The sequence below is a fragment of the Eubalaena glacialis genome, chromosome 16 (assembly GCF_028564815.1).
Source record: "Eubalaena glacialis isolate mEubGla1 chromosome 16, mEubGla1.1.hap2.+ XY, whole genome shotgun sequence".
NCBI classification, from domain to species: Eukaryota; Metazoa; Chordata; class Mammalia; order Artiodactyla; family Balaenidae; genus Eubalaena; species Eubalaena glacialis.
The window spans coordinates 23,888,335-23,911,941 of record NC_083731.1 but is presented as its reverse complement, the minus strand read 5'-3'; positions in this window follow the sequence as shown (position 1 = coordinate 23,911,941).

Sequence of the window (23,607 nt, the reverse complement as noted above, 5' to 3'; positions counted from 1 at the left end):
TCAATCTACAGGAGCAAAACGGGCCTCACTGGTATCTGATTTACGTAAATAGAATCACCTGAGCCATCATTGCAGGTTTGGACCTGTCCTCTTTTCATTGACCCAACACTCCCTGTGGCCCCTGAATGCAGGTACCTCAATTACTACACACTACCACCTTATAAAGGTGTTACTATTATTATCCTTGCTTTGAAGATAAGGAAATTTAAGCTTGGAAAAACTGAATAACTTGCCAAATTTTAGAAAGCTGGCAATTTACAAAGTCAAGCTATGAGCCAAGGTCTTCCTATCTCAAAATTCTTTTAGCTTAACTACTAAAGAGGTCCCTGAAACATTATTAAATACACATATGAAATCATAAGGAGTTTTAGTCTTACCATCATGTGAATTATATAAGACCATATTATATTATACACAGACAAGTTCTCGTTTACTGAGATACAAAATCAAGTGGAGGTTCACCTAATGTTTACTGCACATCCCCTGTGACCAACACTAGGCTAGAAACTTTAATATATGTTGTCTTTTATTCTGCCTATCTGCGAAGTCCTGGCCAATGGTTAATGGAATGTAAGCTTTCAGTTCTGTTGGTGCCATTGGAGGGTGTTTATTGTTCTATTTAAAGATGCCTGTTGGCACAGCAGGTGCGAACTGTGGCTGAGGTACAATGTGAATTACCTGGGTGTCACAGGACCATCAATATGCTGCTTTGACTTCACTTAGCCACATATTAAACTTAAACCATTCTGAGACACCTCTAATATCACAGACATATATGTATCAGGTAAGCCTCAAGATGAAAACAGACTTCTTTTCAAAGTGTTGCATACATTTAACAAATATTTACTGACTGCATGCTATGTGCCAGGTACTATTCTAGGGTTGGAGACATAGCAATGAACCAAACAGACAAAAATTCTGCCTCTTGTAGCTTATATCCCAGTGGACTTTATCTGTCTTAACTATATTTATTAAAGGACAGTACTATGACAGCAAACACACGAGCTCTGAAGCAATCACTTGTTCACCCTGGCAGCTTTTCTTAGATTTGATATTCTTAGCTATAAAATGAAGAATGTTACATTATATAAGGGACATTTGAAAGGTTAATTATAAAGAAATGTGTGTACATTTACTATGTGTGCAAGGACTTGCTTATCTTGATAGACATTATTTTTTGAGCCAATACTGAAGAACATTATGGATTCAGTGAAAACATGATTATTTCTATCATTAAAAATCCTTTTGTCATAGGTTCAAGTGGGCTATTCTCTGCAGAAATGTTTGCAACTTCTATTTATTTCATTTTAAAGATCTGTGATACATGACTCTCGCTGGACTCCCACAGGGCTAATATTTTTGGAGTGGAAAATAGATTTTTCATAATTATAAGCAATTTGACAATAAAGACATTCACACAAAGGATACCAGACCTCCATTATCATGCACAGAGCATCTTATACTTGGAAGCAAAGCATGCTATGTGAAAAGGACTAAATGGTGATGACTCAGAAGTCCCAACTTTTATTCTTAACCATACCATTTAAAACCATGTGAGTCCCAAGAAATCACTTTCCCTCTCTGAAGCACTGTTTCCTCATCTGTAAATTGAGACCAGTGTTTCTGCTTCTACAGAATAGAGAGCTGTTCTGAGGATCAGTTAAAAAATTATACAAAATTTATCTGAAAACTGCTCTTCAAATATGATTGCTTGGCTCACAGCAGGCATTCAATAAATGTGTACTGAATGGAGATTTTATTATCACTTTTGCATCCAGGACTGAGGTGTTTTAATTCATTGTAGACACAGAGAACTAGTATTTGAAGGTAGAAAGGTGACTCATTTATATTTGACAGATAATCAGATTGCACTGGCCAGTGTAATTATATATCTTCGTGGAGAGCTAAATTTATTATGGAAGATGAAGGGCAACTTGCACAGCCTTTAGTCTGGCAGTGTGCACTAATCACAGAAATGGAAACCTGAACTCAGGTAAACGAAATACAGAAGAGGGAGCCAAGCTGGGCCATGTTTTCACCCCTGAAGCTCTAACCCTTCAGATAACTACTTTTAATAAATAGTTTGTAAATATTCAGTAAATATAAATAAGTGAAAAGCTTCCATGGGTTTTAGGGGAATAGGAAAGCTATTTGGATCACATGTAACTAAACACTAAAATCAATAAAAAGCATTTGCTAAAGCAATGGTTGTGATACTATTTCCAATTATATCATTACGGTTATCACATTGATTATATGCATGCATACATAATGAAAATAAGAAATCAAGCTGCCTAATCAGCAGTTGGATTTTTCACTGTAATTGCTTTCTTTATCAACCTGCTATTTTCTGTAGCTCCGCTAGGTTAATGTGGCATGTTTTTCCTGAGTGATATTCTCAAGCAGAATTTTGATGGCTAAGATATTCAATTACTATAAAGTCACTACAGTAGTCTCAAGTCCCCAAACTCCTAAATTTCTAGAATTACGACCCCACCATGATCCTTAATAGGGATTTGCTATTTTCCCTCCAGATAATGCTCCTCTGAACTATCAAGAAAGAACCAACTTGAAATACAACACATTCAACAGATCCCCTGAGTTGAAGTCACCCGCCACTGCTTCTCATACTGACTTTAGGGAACATGTTCCATCAGAGAGAGATCTCCTCAGGCACCAACTAGATGTTGGTAATTCTTCCTATTTGCTTTAACCTATTCCAACAATTATCATGTGACTTCTGGGTATAATGTTCTCCTTACCTTCTCAGAAAACTGCAACAGGAGATATTAATTCTGAGTGGTGGAATCTAGAGAAAGTTTATGAATGAAGAGAGTCATCCTGGCACATAAAAGATAGATGGATTTGGGAAAGCAGATATGATTTATCAGAGAAGAGTGTAGGCATAAGGAACAGTTAAGCAAAGGAGAGAAATACAGAGGTCCATGATATACTGAGGGTGGGTGGCTTAAAGTAAGGAGTTGTGTAATGACGCTGAGAAGTCAGAGTGATGTAAAGGAGCAGTCTGTTTTCAGAAGAATAGTTAAAGGGAGCTTGTGCAGAAGTCATTTGAACTGAAACATAGAAAAAAACAAAAAAAAAAGAAGTGCCGGTTAGTGCAAGTGTGGTCTGTGGACCAGTGTGGATTGAGTGGATTTTACCATTCAATGAGATAAAAAATGGAAAATGAGAATAAGTATTTAAAAACCTTTGTAGTACTTGACAGAGTATTGTTATGTCTATTCTTTTTTACTAAATAAACTTTTTATTTGAGATAATTATACATTTGCATACAGTTGTAAGAAACAACAGAGTGAAATCCCATGTGTACATTACCCAACCCAGCCATAATAACTTACAAAACTATAATACAATGTCATAACCAGAATAATGAAATTGGTAGTCAAAATACAGAACATGGGCTTCCCTGGTGGCGCAGTGGTTGAGAATCTGCCTGCCAATGCAGGGAACACGGGTTCGAGCCCTGGTCTGGGAAGATCCCACATGCCGCGGAGCAACTGGGCCCGTGAGCCACAACTACTGAGCCTGCGCGTCTGGAGCCTGTGCTCCGCAACAAGAGAGGCCGCGATAGTGAGAGGCCCGCGCACCGCAATGAAGAGTGGCCCCCGCTTGCCGCAACTAGAGAAAGCCCTCGCACAGAAACGAAGACCCAACACAGCCATAAATAAATAAATAAATAAATAAATTAAAAAGTGCTTGCGCTACAGAACAATGTTTAAAAAAAAAAAAAATACAGAACATGTCCATCACACAAGGTTCCCATGTGGTGCCTTTTTATATTCACACCCACTTCCCTCTTGTCCCTGCCTTCTCCTTAACCCCTGGCAACTACTAATTCGTTCTCCATTTCTGTCCCTATGGGCATGTTTTATAAATGTAATCCTACAGTATGTTAACTTTTGGAATTCTAATAATAAAAAATGGTGTTTGCATTTTATGCTTTATATTTGATTTTTCTAATTTATTTTAATTGCATTTTACAAAAAGATGGGTCCACAATAGGCTTGGGAGAAAAGCACCGTTCCCCTTTTAACCATGAATAATTTGAAAAGAACTGCTGTGGTGAAAAGTAGCATGTGAAAAGTGATAAATGAGGACGTGTAGAAGTGACAAGGCAGCATAAGACCATATAAGTGTGCCTGTATGGTTGGGGCTGCTTCTCAATTATTTATTAGCCATGAGGAGCGAGTGAGAGTTTCTGTACCCCCTACTGCTTCCTTTCAGTTATCATCTTCCTCTGCTGCTGCTGCTGAGGTTCTCTCTGGAGGCTGTGTTCATTGACAACATCGCTGGAGGTAATTCACACTGAAAGTGACAACCTTAACAGCAACACTCAGGAAATCCTCCCAATAGCAGCGATCACAGTGTTCTTCACCTACCTGGATTTGACTGCGCGTTCAACTCTCTTCTTCCCTGACTTCCATGATGTCAGTTTCTCTTGTTCTTTTCCTGTATCTCTGATACACCCGTGCTATTCTTTGTTTTGACTCCTCTTTCTAAAACTTGCCATTACATGTTCTGTCTCTAAAGTTACACCCATCTAACCAACTGGTTATAAATTTCTGATTGGTCATGGATCTCTTTGAAAATCTGAGAAAACCAGTATATGAACAACCTCCCCTTTAAAAATGCCCATGGAACTACCATATGACCCAGCAATCCCACTACTGTGCATATACCCTGGGAAAACCATAATTCAAAAAGAGTCACACATCACAATGTTCATTGCAGCTCTATTTACAATAGCCAGGACATGGAAGCAACCTAAGTGTCCATTGACAGATGAATGGATAAAGAAGATGTCGCACATTCCATTACAATATACAATAGAATATTACTCAGCCATAAAAAGAAATGAAATTGAACTATTTGTAGTGAGGTGGATGGATCCAGAGTCTGCCATACAGAGTGAAGTCAGTCAGAAAGAGAAAAACAAATACTGTATGCTAACGCACGTATATGGAATCTAAAAAAAAAAATGGTTCTTATCAACCGAGGGGCAGGACAGGAATAAAGATGCAGACATAGAGGATGGACTTGAGGACACAGGGAGGGGGAAGGGTAAGCTGGGACAAAGTGAGAGAGTGGCATGGACATACATACACTACCAAATGTAAAATAGATAGCTAGTGGGAAGCAGCTGCATAGCACAGGGAGATCAGCTCAGTGCTCGGTGATCACCTAGAGGGTTGGGATAGGGAGGGTGGGACAGGGAGGGTGGGAGGGAGACGCAAGAGGGAGGGGATATGGGGATATATGTATACATATAGCTGATTCACTTTGTTATACAGCAGAAACTAACACAACATTGTAAAGCAACTATACTCCAATAAAGATGTAAAAAAAAAAAAATGCCCATGAACACATGCACTTAAAAATTGACTTTACCATAGATAGTCTACCATATTATATAATTTTCTTTTTTTAATTTTTAATGAATAAAGCACCACATAATAATAAGCCAGGATGAAAATCACCTTTGGATCAGTGAAGGCAACATTATCCTTCTGAGGATCAGACATTATATGGAAGTCTCTGAGGACAGTCGTTCTGCCCACACTAGATGGGAAGATAGATGTTGTTGATTTTCTAAAGGAAAAAAGTAAGATAATGTATTTTTTAGGCAGTAGTAGAGATGCTACTGTATCCCTGGGGAGGTCAGAAAGGAGTTCAGTTTCCTGAGATAGAAACTGGTAGAACATATGACCCAGCAAACCCACTACTGGGTATATATCCTGAGAAAACCATAATTCAAAAAGAGACATGCACCACAATATTCATTGCAGCACTATTTACAGTAGCCAGCACATGGAACCAACCTAAATGTCCATTGATAGATGAATGGATAAAGAAGATTTGGCACATATATACAATGGAATATTACTCATCCATAAAAAGAGATGAAATTGAGTTATTTGTAGTGAGGTGGATGGATCTAGAGTCTGTCATATAGAGTGAAGTCAGAAAGAGAAAAACAAATGCCGTATGCTAACTCATATATATGGAATAAAAAAAAAAAAATGGTACTGATGAACCTAGTGGCAGAGCAGGAACAAAGAGGCAGACATAGAGAACGGACTTGAGGACATGGGGTGGGAGGGCGAAGCTGGGGCGAAGTGAGAGTAGCATCGACATACATACACTACCGAATGTAAAATAGTTGGCTGGTGGGAAGCAGCAGCATAGCACAGGGAGATAGTCTTGGTGCTTTGCGATGACCTAGAGGGGTGGGATAGGGAGGATGGGAGGGAGGCTCAAGAGGGAGGGGATATGGGGACATGTGTATGCATATGGCTGATTCGCTTTGTTGTGCAACAGAAACTAACACAGTACTGTGAACAAATTATACTCCAATAAAGATCTATTAAAAAAAAAACTGGCCAAAAAAAAAAAAAAAGAAATTGCTTGGATCAATCTTGTCTAGCCCTTTTGCAGGTATCTTCTACCCTGCGAAGAACATGTGAACCAAAATCAGTGAGGGCTAAGGAGTAGAGCCATAGTCACCAAGTATGGGGCAACACTGAGGAAGTAGAATGATCATTCTATGAAGAAACGCCAAGCCACGCTGAGACTTAGACACGAAGGAGTCACCTCAGCAGTGATGAAAACCTTTGCTCTGCAGCAACAGTCTGTAGCAGTGTGTCCGTGGGTCATGAGGAATACCGGCAGAAAGGGTACGGAAAGCAGCTCTGTAACTTTCTGGGATGTAGGAGCTGAACACCATACACATCTGAGAATTTTGTGAAAACACTGAGGTGGGAAGAAAGGGGCAAGATACAAGGATAGATTTTGAACTGACTGCCACTGAGGGAATTGAGGAGATCAAAAGGAGTATTCGAAAAATAAAATGTATATGACTATTCATATTTCAAGTTTTTAAGTCTCTACTAGCTATAAATAGATCATTAAAATATATATACAAAGAAGTAACTAAACAAAGACTTATTCTCCTGATCTTATGTTTAAATGAAAAATTAATAACCAGTGATGAAAATATTCCAGAAAGTGAAAATTGGCAAATAAAAATAATTTAATTTTGCTCAAAATAATGAATGAAATTGTATTTATTTGCACTGAATAAAGAGTTGAATGGCAGTACACATATCATCTTTTCAGTATAATCAGAAAAACGTTCTCAATTTTACCAACACTGGTGAAAACACTCGTTTCAAACATATTGGGGAGCAAATGTGATCAGAGAAACGTCTCTCAGTTCACTCTGCAATGTAAGCGTAATATGATTTCTAAAATTCAGCAAGCCTTCAAGTTGAAGCCATGTTGCTTTAACTTGCCATATAGCTTTTTCTCCTCAAGTCAACATGAGGTCACCTATGGCAAGGCTTGCCTCTTTTCTATGCTAACTCCATATTTGATTTTAATGTAACCTTAACAAAATGGAAGACGTTTTCAGGTGTCTGCAATTCTCTGCCTGCCAAAGGCATTGATAAGACTGTATCACCATCAAACCTGGTGTATCCTGGGGTGTATCCCTAACACTGGAATATTTTATCTCCTCTTGCAGAGTAGTAGTAGTACAGTCAAAGAGCTCTTAAGTTTATCAGCACCATCCATAAACCTGAATGCAGAGTTTTAAATAAAGAATACATTATTCATGTAATCAAAACATAGCCTAAAGTCAGTGGGTATCAAAGTGCTAATTCTTGGGTCTCACCCCAACTTACTGAAGCAAAAACTCTGGGAGTGGAACCCAGAGTCTATGTTTTAACAAGCCCTCCAGGTGATTCTGTTGTACACTACAATTAAAAGCCCATTGGTCTAAGTAAACAATCTTCTAATTAAACCTTGCCATAAAAGAACTCCTCATCAAATTGTTCTAAGAAGGGAATTTCTTTTTTTTTCTCACAATAAAAAATATAACTTCTACTTGAAGTTCCATCAAGTTCTTTAAGGCTTTTACTCTGGAAATCTAGGAAATTTCTACACATAAACATGACATATTATGCTCCCATTTTGTAAAAAGCAACATCTTTGATACAGAAACTAATTCAGTCTTGGCTCTAATGAAGCTGATGAAATTTAGAGTAGTAAACAAGATATAGTCCAGTAGTGTAAGCTGAGACTTTATGACATTATATACAAATGTTCCAAGCTATGATTTTAATGATATGTGGTGCTACTTTCATCTCCAGAGCCACAGAATCAGATATGTTAACAAATATTACAGATGCCCACCTAAACACAAAATACTCTGATTTCCTTTCATTTAAAGATGTACTTTTCAAAGACAATTTTGACTCATTCAAACCTTTGATACTTTTTAAATTAATAAAGTGGTGTGAGAACACATGTAATTGTGTAACCCCAGAAGCTGGCCACAAAAAGCAATATGGAAATTCCTATCCAGCTGCATGTTGAAAGATGTTTAGTGTCTTTCTCCATGACTAGTTTCAAAATACAATAAATGTCATCTTGGGAGTGTTGGTGGTAGGGCATCATGTGTCAAATGGCATCTCCTCTATTGTATTTATTTCTGCCAAGCCACAACTTGACTTAGCCACTTCAGAACAATCAGCTTCACCAAATTGTGCCAAATCATGTGTAGAATCTTTAGTTCAACTGCCTGATAAGCAAATTATAAGATGCTTTAAGGCAAGGATTGAGGCAAATCCAAGATTTAAGGGTCCAGCCTTGTTCAAATTGAGCTTATTTCTCACATGTGTTTTCAGGATGGATAGTTACAAAGTACTCCTTTAGTTCTGCTGGCTCCATGCTTACATTGCTAAATCCCTGGCCAAAAAGAATTACTGCAGTTTTTTTGCAGCATTATATTTTGCATAGTGACTAAATCCAAAAGACGAGTTCTCTCCTTTCTTTCTTCCTTCCTTCCCTTCTCTCTTTTGACTTCGTCCAATGTAAAAATATAGAAAAGTTCATTATCAAAGTGTCATCATAACCCAAATGGTAGTCTGTATTTTTATTTAATCCCGTGGGAAAGCATTCTTGTTGTCATGAGATGGTAATACGAATACTATTCTTGAACATGTACCACAGCATTTCATGATAACTTAATTTGTTTGGAGAGAAACAATGTATTAACGGTAGATGCGCAAGGCTATATACGAGATTGTTAGCAGTTCTTATCCCTAGAGAATGGGATTCAGAGGAAGAGAACAGAGAAGGGAGAGGAGCATTTCATAAGTTCACTTTATAAACTTCTGTATTGTCTCAAAAAAATTCTATAGGGAACATGCATTATTTTTATAAGAAAAATACCTGTAAAGATTTAAAAGTTCTTTGCTGAAAATAAGCCTGAAAATAGAAAAACAGAGTCTAAGAATTTTCAAATAAGAAGGCGTCTATTAGAAAAAATTATTCATTTAAAGTGTATGCATAGGCCCTTATGTTCACCCTTGTAGATTTCAGACCACTGATTAAAATCCAACACCTGTATATTCTGTTACAGTGTCCTTAACCACCTCCGTAGTTTTTTCTTTGAGCTGAATTTCAATACAGGTAACTCCCCACTTGATACTTTCTCCTCAAAGGATATCACAAGGACACCCTAAAGTTAATGTGTTCATGATAGTACTTATTGAATTTTTCTCAGAGTTTCTCTGCCTTTGTTGACCATTTCACTATTTACCAAATGTTTTATTGTAAAATTTGTCTCTAAAATTTATCCATATTTTTCTTGACACCATTGACTTACTTCATTTCTTTTCTGAAATAACTTCCTAACTGAACACCTAAAATTCAGTCCTTTATTCTTTCAATCCATTCTATATACAAACTTCAGAATTATTTTTATAACAGGCCAAATTTTATCATTGCACTCCTTTCTTAAGACCTTTAATGACGTCCCACTAATAAAACGCAATCCAAACTTCTCAACCTGGACACCCATGCATACCTTTCACCAAAGGACTCCTTTCCTTCCCTTTCGTTTCTCACACCTGTGTAGGAGTTGTATCAGTGCTAAATGCATATTTGGGATTAAATTTTTAGCTCATCCTGTAAAGGCATGCAAGTATTATGAGCTTATGGAATTGCATGCTACAATGAAGTTAATCTCCCTTCAACCAGACTCTATCATCCACATAAAATTATTTTTTTAAAAGACAAGCAGCAGTTCATATGGAGTAGAGTGTGTGTTCTCTATTTCAAGCAACTTAGTTTGAATCACAGAGGACTCAAATTTGAGGAAAATTACTTTACCTTCTAGGTTTCAGTTTTCTCAATTGTAAAAAAGAGGTGATAATAGAATCCACCACAGTGGGTTGAGGTAGAATGAAGATTAAAGGAGACACCACAGTGTCAAGCAGTCGGGAAAGTCCCTGACACGTTTTCAACTGAGGAAATGTAACCTATTATACAAATTGCCTTTTTCTATCATGTAGTATTTTACCGACTCAATATTTCAAAACACTAGTCTCTATTTCCACTAATTGATTTATTCAATGTATTCATTTCATACTCTGTTCCATGCGTTATATTAGCCACTGGGAATCTAAAGTGACACCTTAACACTCAAGACTCTGACTTTCTCAAAATTGACATTAAGATGTATAATGTGTCATCAGTAGTTACAGTCATTGTCTCTAATCTTTAAATAACCCTGAAAGTAGATTTCACGCATTATTAACAGAAAGGGATATTGAAGCTCTAATAATATAAATTAATTTAAGGTCATACAGGTAATGAGTGGTAGAGTTGAAAGATGATCCTAATTTGTTGTCTATCTCCCACCCCATCTTAAGCTCATATTGGCTACCACTACTATCTTTAGTAGATCATGAAGTATGATAAAGGTTTAGATATATTATTTCAAATCATCATAGCTGTAAGGTTAGCATTTCTCTTTCAAATTTAATATAAAGAAATTGAGACAAAATTGAGGTGAATGTACCCCTAGAACTATTCATGAGTGAGAAGCAATGGCTAGATGTTCATACCAAGAGGAATGGGTCTTTTTAAAATGATGCCAAAATAAAAAAAAGAAATAAAAATGAGAAAGAAATGACATAAGATACATAATCCAATTCCATTTATGCATTTAGATAAGTAAAAATATTAAACACACATAAAATAATATTCATTTTGTAAAAAAAGACACAAACAAAAAGATATCCATCCAGCATTGAAAACAGGTTTCCTATAGGGTAAGGTTTAGTTAAAGTGATAAATGCAGACAACGGGAATAAAACATAAACACAAGAAGGGTCTTGCAGGAACCAATGGTGTGTGTGGGTGTGTGTGTGTGTGTGTGTGTGTGTGTGTGTGTGTGCGCGTAAGGGTGAGAGAGAGAGAGAAAGTTAGAAATTTACCTAAGAGAAAATATGTAGCCAGCATTAAATGTTCATTCAAATCGATTCCATGCTCTCCCCAAAATACAATTTTTCCGTTATGAACATTTAATTCTATGGGAAATTTTAGTGCGCAAAATAATGTGGTTTTGAAGTTTGATGATGAGACAAATAGGAATGTGTTAAGTAATTCTGGAAAATATTGATAGTTTCCATGTCTATTCCTCAGTATATATCATACATTTCTAGATAATTAACTTTGAAGAAGTTATTGAAAATACCAATCTAATAGAGATTTGTTATTTAATTTTTATTAATGGAACTCTAAATGATTTTTGTTTTCAAAAATTATCCCGAAATTTATATTTTTGTTGGCAAAATGTTATGGATATTATAATCTTTTATACCTTAACTCAATGTTTTTAAAACTCTTCATTCAACAGACCTATTTTTAATAAATTATGTTCGACCCTCAATAGGTGATATAAATGAAAATGAATCTCCACCTGTATAGCCAGGTTCCCTTTTTTAGCCCATGAGAAGCCAGAGGAATATATATTTCATAGGAATAAAAAAATACAGGTTTATCAAATGACTTACTTTGAAAACAACTTTCCTAAACAAAATGCAGTATTAGTGTAGGAAAAAAATAAAAAAAAACTCTTTCACAGCTAACCTCACCTTACAATCAGACCCAGTAAGGATTTGATGAGTGAATAAATGAATGAGTTCATGTAATAAAATGTTTCAAAGTAGATACCATTTTTTCCTAAATGTTGGAATTTGGAAGTACTCTGAACAAATTGCATAAAATGCAAAAAAGGTAAAAATAAGCTGAAAGGACAGTTGAATATATAACCTTCTTTCTAATCAACTGAATGTAATCTTATAAGATGCATTTGTGAATGAAGATTTTTTCTGTATTTATATTACTGCCTAAACTTAACACAGTAGGATAATTGTCCTGATATTTTCTCTTTTATAATGCAGTTGGCCCTCCAAATCTACAGGTTCCACATCCATGGACTTAACCAACTGTTGATCAAAAATATTTGGAAAAAAAATTCCAGAAAGTTCCAAAAAGCAAAACTTGAATTTTCCATATACAGGAGGATTTGTGTAGGTTATACACAAATACTATGCCATTTTATATAAAGGACCTGAGCATCCTTGGAATTTGATGTCCGAGGAAGATTATTAACAATCCCCTGTGGATACAGAGGGACAACTGCATTATCTACCTATATCTATCCATTATTTACCCTGTATATCCACAAAAATATATCTATCTATTTCTATATCTATATAGCTGTCCTATTTCAAATCAGTTTTAGAACAATGTCAGTTAAAAATAATGTTATATGTAAACAATAATAATAATTATTATTTATTCACTGCTTATCATAATTTATTTAGGCTCTGTCCATTTAGATGCACTACGCCACTTAATTCTTACAAAATCCTTTGAGAAATGGATTCCATTATTCCTCTTTTACAGATAAGTAACTGCACCTTAATAAGATTAAATAACTTGATCATGTTTACTCTTAGAGGAATATAGGTTCTAAAAGAGCCACACTGGATTTTTAGTAAACACAAACACTAAGTAAATTTTATGGAGAAGAACCAAAGTGAATTCAGGATGTGTGAAACTTCAGGGAGATGAGGAAAATGTTAGAAAACAAAACAAAATAACCCATCATATTTATGAGATGGCTGTGCGTTTGTTATCAGGTTCTATAACGTTGGACTACTAGAGCCCCTCTGACGAAGACCACTAGGGACACACCTGCAGTCTAGAAAAATATTTTATTGATCTGTGGCATCAAGGGAGACTGCATGCTGCAGGTCCTTGTAGTATCCATGTAAGGGGGCAGGGGTAGGAAGGGTCTCTGGTAAGTCTGGGACTCGCCATGATGGATTCTAAGGAGGAGCTAGGACAGGAAAGATCAGCTCTGAATTGACTGCAATTTGTAAGGGGGAAGTAAGTAGCTTTGAGTTCAGGACCGGTTGCTGTTGTGAGGAGACAGAGGCTAAAAACCATGTATCACACTGACCTTGACTCAGAAGGGGAGACTAGCAAAGCAGAGAAATAGTCGTCTCAAAAAGGAAAGTCATTTTGACACTACATAGCTGCAATGGGAGAAGTATTATTTCCTATGAAACTTCGCAGCTGCTTTTATCAATGTCTGTTACCACAGTCTGATTAATTGCAGGGCTGATTTTTACTGTCTCTGTATTGAGGAGATTTTTTACTCTTTTAGTTTCAGGCTGCTTTTTCCTTCTTCAGAACTCACAATTTATTCATTATTTAAAACGTGGAGTCTGGAGCTAAAGAGGCTGAAAGTGAATCCCAACCCTGTTACTTCCAGACTGGGTGAGTGTAGGAAAGTCACATAACCTCTTGGTGCTTCAGTTTTCTCTAATATAAATATGGGTAAAATAATTACACCTTCCTCATATTGGAAACATAAATTCAGTGCAGTGTCTGGCATTTAGTAAATGTTATATAAGTATCGTTATTATTTTTGATGTTGTTATTGTTGTTATTTTAACCATATTCAACTGCAGGTAAAGTACTTCTTAATGCTCACAAAATACTTCGGATGCAAACAGTTTTTGCATTACGCATGGAAACACAACGCAATTCATTGTATATATAATGACCACAAAACGAATGTGAAGGGTAAAAACACAGATATCACAATGGATAGATCTTTAGCTTTCAATTTGTTCGTCTTTGTCCTCTTCCGAAGCAGAGTCTCGCTGCCAGAGCATGTTATATATATTAACAATGTGGATGCAAGCTCTAACTAAAGCAGTGTGTCTTTGGCCTAATAAAAATTTAAGCAGGGCTAGAACTCTTTTTATAGGTATAAAACTATGATTAAATTACACAGTCTATGGCTACTCGTGAGCTTCACTACATTTCAGGTGAGAAAACTGAGGTTGTAAGAGATTACATGAATTTTACTTCCGTGTTCACATAGCCTCAATTTCTAACATATAAAAACAATGATAAGGCTCAGTACAGATATAAAAGCATCCTAAAATAAGAAAATTACAGGAAAAAATCTGTATAAGGTAAAACTGGGTATCTTTGGGTCGAAATAGACCACGTAGTACTAATTTGGTAGTACAAAAAATAAATAACATGGAGTTAAAGAATAGACTTACTGTTTTGCCTAGACCTGGTGTGGTATGTATTCAAGGTCAAAACCACCAATTGTATATAGGTTGGAAAATCTATACGTATTTAAAAGCATAAATAAGACTACTCGGAACTGCATACAAATTTTTTTCTCAGATTTAATTTGTGCAAGATCTTCCAGAATAGAAAAATTTACAAACTGGATGATTAGACAAAATGTGTACTTGAAACATGAAAAAATTGTGTCAAAATAAGGAAAGTGGAAACTGCATTGAATAGAATAATGACTACAGCATATGATGGAAATTTTCTTAGTATTACAAAATTTTGACATAAACTATTTCAAGACTCTTGGGGGAGGGTGGTGAGTATATATATATTACAACTGAATCTGTAGAGTATAATCTAAAACGAGGCATATATTTGTCACTGCATTTGTTTTTTTCTTTCCTAACTCATTCTCAATGACTATTTCATACAAGTCAGATATTTCTCATAGCAGGTATAAGGGCCATAAAGTAGACTTAATTCTTCCCCTCATTTTGTGCAGACTTTGATTGTATTTGTACTTTCCAACCTCAGCTCATTTTTCCTCTTTTCAAGGAAATATTGAGATTGACTCATCAGATGAAAGAAATATTTTATGATCTGATATCAAATCATGAAATCCTTAGATTTTGCCCTGTCAGTTCAAGAAGTTGGAAGAAAAGAGATCAGAACTATCTGTGATTGTGACAATCATTTAAGGAAGCACAAAGGGAATTACTCTTATTACATTTGCCACTTTTCAGGAATCCTTTCTTTCAAACATTACTGAAGATAATTTTCCACTACTTCCTCTTTTCTAAGATTTTTTCCCCGACTAAAAGGCAGATTTTCTAGACTGCTCTACTTCTGAAAATATAGCAAAAAAACAGGGGGACAATTCTCTGATCTTCCTGTCTGAAGAACAGATGACATCCTTCAAATGACCCCTGTGATTAGGGAAAATAAATGAGCATTACGCAACAGGCATTCAAATACTCCATTTTCCTGTCATTATGGCATGCTAAGCCTAACATTTCTAATTATATACATAATTTTTATTCAAGACTCTTGTCCTTTAGTAAAAAAAAATATCTAGCTTTCCCAATCTTGGCTAGTAACAAAAAATACATATATTTTCATAATCTAATTCTAAATTAGATTAATTTAAAACCTACTGAATTATACTGAATAAAAGATTCCATTCATCCAACCTACCACCATATGAATTAAGCTTTTCCATATGAACTGTGATTATTTATCTTATTATAAATTTCTTTATACTTGTACTCTTCCTCAGGCCTGGAATTCTTATCTCCTTCTTATAAATCATTTTTACCCAACTTCATCCTCTTTGATTAAAGGTAAACTAAACTAAGCCAGTTTGACATGAAGAACTCTTAGTATCTCTTATTGGTAGATAACTTAAAAATATTTGAAATGGATATAGTTTAATGTGTCCCTACAGCCTTGCTATCAAGTTATAATGAAAATAGTTCTCAGACCGAATTTCATCATATAGACAGACACTTATGAGGTAGATTTATCTTAAGAGTCACAGATAGTCATAACCTGTGTTCTAAATTAGGAAATCACATCTCTTTGGTGGTTTGGCTACCTGAACATAGCTTTCATGAAATTGATAGCAGAGGCACACCTGACAAGATTCCAAAAGTGGGATTCTGTGATCTTGATTATCGGCAATTGGCAAACCAAAATTCTGCATTTCAATTTCTAGATGTAGGATCTTTTATGGATCAAATTTTTGCTTTTTTTCCTACTGGCCTCCCTAGATGCATGCTTGTTCATGCAAGTTTGTTATTCATCTAGAGAATATTTTAGCCATTTTACGTCTGTCAGCTACCATAAATTTCAACAGAGAGAGAGCCAGTTTCCAACATTTATTGGGCCGATCAAAAATAGACAAATTTTACCAGCTGACCAGCTCTGAATATAACTGGCCTTAGAGTATAACTTACATCAACCTACGGTTTTTATATTGTGCTGTCCTGATTGCTGTATTTTAAATTAAATCACAGATTTTATAACATTCAGTTGGCATATTGTGAAGGAACACTTTTCTGTGGTAAAACAATGAAATAAAGCAATTATTTATTATTTTACATAAATTCCTTTTTCATTATAGGGGTCAATTTGTGATTATATAGTTAAGGGCTCATCATCTATAATTATTAGGAATCACTAGAGTAGATTTTCCAGAGAGCCTATGCTTGAATGTTGAATGGCAATGCTGCAGTTGTATGGGGAAGAGAAAGGAGTCAGTCGGCTAATAAATGTCTGTAAAAGACTCACTGGTTTTTACTACTTAGAGGTAGGGACTGGTAAAGGAGAAACTAAGAGATGAACTAAATCTGTTAGAGGTCCCAAGCAAGGGAATGGTGTGTTGGCAGTCTTGCCTTGATATGTAGCTGGACCTCAATCTGAAAACATAGCCTGGGACAGAGAACAAATGACTAAAATCTATAAGAACAGGCACTGTCGAAGAGGAAGACAGATCACGGAAACGTAAAGGAGTCAAGCCAGAATGCCCAGGTCAGCCTCAGACACAGTAACAATGACTGAGTACTTAGAAACCTATCAAACTTGAAGGGTGAGTAGAGGCAGCACGAAAGCAAGGATTTCCATGTATGAAAAATGGTACAAATTCATTCAGACGAGCAGGTAGCTTTTCAGCTTTCTTTATCCTGATTACTGCCAGCACAATGTTTTCACTCTCTGATCTCAAAGTTTCCTCAAATGGCCTCTAAGAGAAAGCAAAATGGAATTAACAGCAATATGAAAACACTGTTTTCTGCAAATGTGATTCTTCCATGCAGTCTCTTTAACCTTTACTAGCTTCTTTGAGATGGGGACTTTTAAGCAAAGACTAGAAGGGTGAAAAGAGTAAAGCCATATAGATATCTAGAGGGGGAAGTTTCAGACAAAGAGAATAGTCACGACGAAGTGAGGGGTTTGTCTGGAGTATCTGAGGAATTGGAAAAAATCACTGTGGACTCAGTGGCATGAATGAGAGAGATTGTAGTGGGAGAAGCAGGACAGACGATTAAAGGGAGTCAATAATGTAAAGGCTTGCAGACCATGGTATGATCTTAATAGTTTTCTCAAAGAGCAACAGGGAAACGTTGACACATTTGAAGGTAAGAATGACATGATTTACCTGGTCAATCTGACAAATATTGGAGAATAAACTTTAAGGGGGTGTGCATGGCAGGGATGGAATCATAGAGACAAGATAGGAGGCTATTGCAGAATCAAGTAAAAGATCATAATGAGATGGGTCAGGGTAGTAATAGGGTAGGTGGGGAGACATTGTCAGATTAAGGATTTATTTGAAAGTAGAGGCAACAGGAAATTTTGACAGACTGGTTTTGAGACAAAGAAAGAGAAATTAAGGGTAACTCCAAGTGCTGGTCCCCAGCAACTAGAAGTATTAAGTTACTATCAACTAAGATAGATGGGAAAGAATATGGGTAGAACAGCTTTTTTTTTTTTTTTTTTCCCTTTTGGAATGGGGAGTGATGATCAAGTGTTCAATTTTAAATATATTTAAGTTTTAGAGGTGGAATTATCAGGTAGGCTGATGTATCTATGAATTTGGAAATAGAGGTCTGGGTGTATTTGGGAATTAGCAAATAGATTTATTCATGTCATTTATAACAAAAGACTTTGCAGACATAAGATTATATGGGATTACCAAGGGAGTATAGATAGTTAAGAAATGGGGCTCCCAAACTGGTTCATTATGAAATTGGAAGAACAGGGGAATCACCATGGAGACTGAGCTATAGCAACAAGTGAATAAGATGGAAATCAGACAACAATGATGACAACACCATGGTCGCTCTGGAAGCCTAAGGAAGATAGTTTGTCAAAGGAAAAGAGTCATCAACCATGTCACATATGACTATTGAGCACTAAATGTTGTATTTAGTAGCACTAGAGTTCATTGGTGACAGTGAAAAAGCAGTTTCAGTCAAGAGATGAGAGTGGAAGACTGAATCACATAGAGTCAAAAGAAAATTGGAGGAAGAATAGAATCTACAGTAAAATATCACCTTATTTTACTGTGAAGAGAACCAAAAAAATGGGGTAGTAGGTATCCAGGGAAGTGGGGTCAAGATAAGTTTGCTTTTAATGGGAGAAATAACATCATTTTGTATGACTAAAGAAACAATTTAGTAGAGAAGTGAAAAATGAGGATATAAGTAAGATGGAGAGCAATTGCTATAGCAATGTTCTTGAGTAGGTGTGATCAAGGTTACAAGTGTAAGTATTAGCTTTTGACAGGAATGTAAGCAGCTAATCTATAGCAAGAAGAAAAGCATGGTTTCCTCTCTGGTTAGATGTTGGAGGAGCCTGCAGAAATGATAGCTTGATTACTTAATTTTGTGCATTATTAATCATGATAAGGTTGAGGATGGTGGAGGAGGTATTAAAGAGAAGAGCAGGTATCAGAGAGTCATCTAGGAGAGTGGGCCAGTGAGTGAATGAGGGGAATATAGAATGATTGCAGGACAGCATTGAAGTCAACGTAAGGTCTAAGACCAAGAATTTCAAGTGCAAAGAGTCATTGTGGTTGTATGTTTTCCCACAGCTACATTAAGCTCTAGATGCAAGGATGAGGCAGGCAGAGAGTTGGATTTCAACAGGGTTGTGGTTTTGTCAAGTGAGTGTGTAGAGGAATGAGAGAGGCAGGGAAGTTGAGGTGTAAGTAAGATAGTTTTACAATGATTGATCATGGGCTTAAAACTTGTTAAGGTCAGAAGAAAGGACATCGATGGGTTGAGGGACAGCAGAAAGCCGACAGGAGCACATCGATGGCATCCTGGCAAAGGAAACTCACACGAATCAAAGGAGGTGATGATCAGAGAGAGGGCTTCAAAGAACAGAGATAGTGAAGGGCTGAAATTTTGAGAGCAACAAGGGTAGGACAGAAGTGAGTGGCAAAGTAGGGTAAAGGTGAAGGTGAAGGTGAAAGTGAAGGTGGAGAAGAGTTCAATAAAGTATAATTCTAGAAGAATCATCTTGGTATCATGATGTCACTAAGCGTTTTAGGGAGGAATATATGAGAATAACCTGAAAGCCAGTAAAAGGTACATGGAGCCATCTATCCCACACTGAGTCATTAACTTTTAATTACTCAGTTTGCTTAAAAGCAAGATTGTTTTACATAGTGCTCCTGTAAGAAGGTAGAATTACAAAACTAAGTATCAATAACAGCTTCATGCACAGAGGCTTATCTTATATTTTAAAATGTTTTATCTCACTCTTGCTACATTTCTTCAAGCACCTTCAATGTTATTTTCAACTCTGCTTTCCTGAACTTTAAACCTTCTTATAGTTCAAATGGTTTCCACATCATTTAATAGCTTGCTATGAATGACTCTGCTTTTCTAACCTGTTTAGTTAAAAACTGATTCTGTTGATCCATTTTTCTCATCGCTTGGTCTCTTGCTTCCAGTTGCTTTTTGCTCACCTCACCTCTCTGATCCTGTCAGCAACAGAGCAAGGCTAAGATGGAAGACACACAGAGTTCACATTCACACTCCTTTTCCTTGAATCCTGGCTTATTTCTAGCCACCTACTCCCTCACTGCAGTTCACAGTAATTTAATCTCACTCTACACAAAGAAAGTGAATTTTCCAGTTTAATTTAAAGTATATAAGATCAGAAATAAGAAAAACTATACAATTAAAAAGAAGAAAAATGTAGCCAATTCAATAAAAGAAATTGACACCTCAGAGGGCAAATAAGAAACTCAGATCTTGCCCCATAGTGTTCTATTTTATTCCAAAATGAGGCCCTGCTGTAGATTTCACTTCTCCATTGGGAAATAAGTTTCCCTTTCTAGAAGAACAAATATATGATATGTGGTTGACAAGCTGCCCAATAACCCATAGCTATTTATTGCCAAGAATTCCATGCAAAGCAGTCTACCACAATCACTGCTCAAGATTCCATGTACTGTAAGATTGACGAGCTTTTTTGGAGAGCTTCCTGAAAATACAGAGGCGTGATGTTTAATATATGCAGCCAATTTCTATTCCTGGAGAGTTCCCCAGTTACCTGGCTTGATCATTCTGCACTCTAAAATACATAGCAAACCCTCAAGAGTAATTCATAATAAATTCTTTAGCTCAAATCAATAGCATATATTTTAAAATATTCTCCTCTCTCTCATTTCTTAATTTTGCATAGCTTAAAGCTGTATAGTTCCATATTTGTCTATCTACAAAATAATGCCACTCTCTTCATGGCTTTTGCCCCAGAATACCTCTCTGTGCTTTCCTTTCTCATCATTTCCAACAGAGCTCTTTATCCTCCTCTCCTCTTTAGTTTTATTAATGAATTAAATTTGAACCTTTCAAATGACTTCTTATATCTCCATTAGAAAACTTCATTCTGATGACACCACCATGACTTATTTCACATTTTTCTGATTTAACTGTTCTCTTTTGCTCAGAAAATTACCTAAAGTTATAATATGAACCTCTACTCTGTGTGCGCAGGTGGAGGAGAAGACTCATGGGTGCAAATGGGGTAGTGATAGTTTCCTGACTCTATTAATTATCACAGCAGCTATACCTAGAATTTGGATGAAATGCTAAACCTAGAGGCTAAATATCCTCCTCCTTAGTTCTTGGCTTTATTAGAGAAGAATCATCTATACTTTGAACAAAAGAGGGGAAGTCAATAAAATTAGAAATATTACCATGGGCACATGTACATCCATAAAAACATGCATTAGTTTCTCTTCTTGTGAGGTAAGAAATGGTCCCATTATTGTTTTGACCCACTGCTTCCCCCACCCCAATAATAATACAAAGAAAAAAGGAACCAGCATCTTAGTTTTTCATCTTATTTAACTATAGTTATTTATAAAACAGAATTTACTCCCTCATATAGTTAGAAAAACAGGTAACTAAAAAGTTCTCTCTCATGATAACACAGTTAACTGGTAGCAAAGCCCTTTAAGCTTTCGTGAGGATGGAGGACCTCCTCTCTGCACTGGAACCCTTCTGCTTGCTGGGGAGGAAAGAAGCCTTTCATCTACTATTTTAAATGTGACTCTGGCTGAGAGTTGCTAGAGCAGAAGCTGAATTCTTCTTCCATATTCTCATTTTTCTTACACAGAAAATTAATATTGCTCCAACTTTATTATCTTTTCTTTACAAACATTTTGGACAAGTGAGGCAGAGAATAACAGTTTGCACCTGCTGGAGGGGAAGGGCCTATATCTTGTGATCTTAAATTTTGAACTACTTTTAGGATGGAAAGTGGCTTTGAGTCTGTAAGTTTACTTAAGCTAGCTTTTTTTTTTTTTTAATTTGAGGCTGAATATAGTTTTTAAATGTACATGCTTATTCTTATAAATACATCTGTCTCTCTTATTGATGATTGGCTTCTAGCTGTTTTTCTAATAAATCCATAGATTTTTTTTAGAAGTGAAAATGAGTTGCTTATCATTCAATATATATTTGCATATAAATAGGGAACAATTATGGAACACATTAGTTAGATGCATTAAAAATGTTTTTTATATTGTCTTGATATCTGAGTGATATAGTAGCTTGATTTTTAAAAGGTATGAATTTGCATAAATTCCCATTAATTAAAATGTTTGATGGATATATTTGTTATCTGTTGCTGCATAACAAATTACCCCACAATTTAGCAGCTTAAAATAATAAACATTTATTTATTATCTCTCACAGTTTCTGAGGATCAGGAATGTGGGAATGGCTTAGCTGAATTCTGCCTCATGATTTCTCATGTGATTTCACTCAAACTACGCACCAGTGCTGCAGTCATCCTAAAAGTGGCCTGGGACAGGAGAACCTACTTGTAAGCCCACTCACATGTCTGTTGGCAAGGCAACACGTTCCCACATGGCTATTCACCAGAGAGTTCAGCTCTTCCTCCTGTCAGCCTCTCTATAAGGCCTCTTAAAACATGGCAGTTTGCTTCCTCCAGAGAGAGGGAGAGGGAGGGAAAGATCCCCAGATGGAAACCACAGTCTTTTATAACCTGAGTTCAAAAGTAATAAAGTATTATGAAAGTATATACTATATGTACAATGTGAGAGAATACTGTACAAGACTATGGATACCAGGAGGTAGGGATCATGGGGCCATTTTGAAGGCTGGCTACTACAGTCAGATATATTGTTAAACCTGTTTTATTTACTTTTGAAATTAGGTAATTTGTACTTATGACAAAAAAGTAGCAAAATAAAATTTGTGTATGCATGATTAAACAAATAAGTGAAGTTAGATTAAAACACGCTTACATGCAATAAGTGCATTTATTTAGCAGCAACAAATTTTAAATGGTTATAAATGGATATACATGTAATCGATAAACTTCATTCACAATTTTAAATTTGTTTTTGAATAGAAATTAAATTACTTATTTGAAATCATTAAAATAGAATTATATGAAATGCAGACCACGTACATGGATTCTAGGTGACTCAAACTTTCTAACCTGTATAAGGGTTGATATGCTCAAGAACTTGAAAACTCAGATTTTCTAAACTCTCTGGGCAGCAAAAATAGCTCATTTGTTTGTCCCTAATAAGATTAGCACTCCCCTCTTGCTTAAAGACAATTCAGAAGCTTCTTTCTGTCTTGCAAGTCAGGTGGCACTCCTCTCTGGATTTACAGCCACCTTCAGTGCTGGCCACCAGCCATAACTAAGGTCAAATCAAAATGTAACAGAGCCAGGAACTGCTGAGCCTATTAAGTAAGAAAAGGCACTATAAATTGAAGGAGATGTAGGACCCAGCCAATGTGTACTAGGAGAATATAAATGGATAAGATCTTGAGAGCTGGAATATGGGGGATGGAATACAAATTTGGATAAGAGAGAATTCATTGATATGGAATTGCTCTCTTTTAATACAGGATTTAACACCCTGTATCCGCCAAGGAGATAGTGCTAATAGTGGCTAATTTGACTCCTAGATGCTTGGAAAAATCAATGGCTTTCCCAAAATGAAGTAAAAATGCAAGAGTTACCGTGGAAAATGGTGGAGGTCAGGATAAAATAGCTCAGAGAAGTGACAAGTTAGGGTGGATAGACTATGAAGTTCAGAGAAGCCACTAGCTAACTATATTCTCTAGG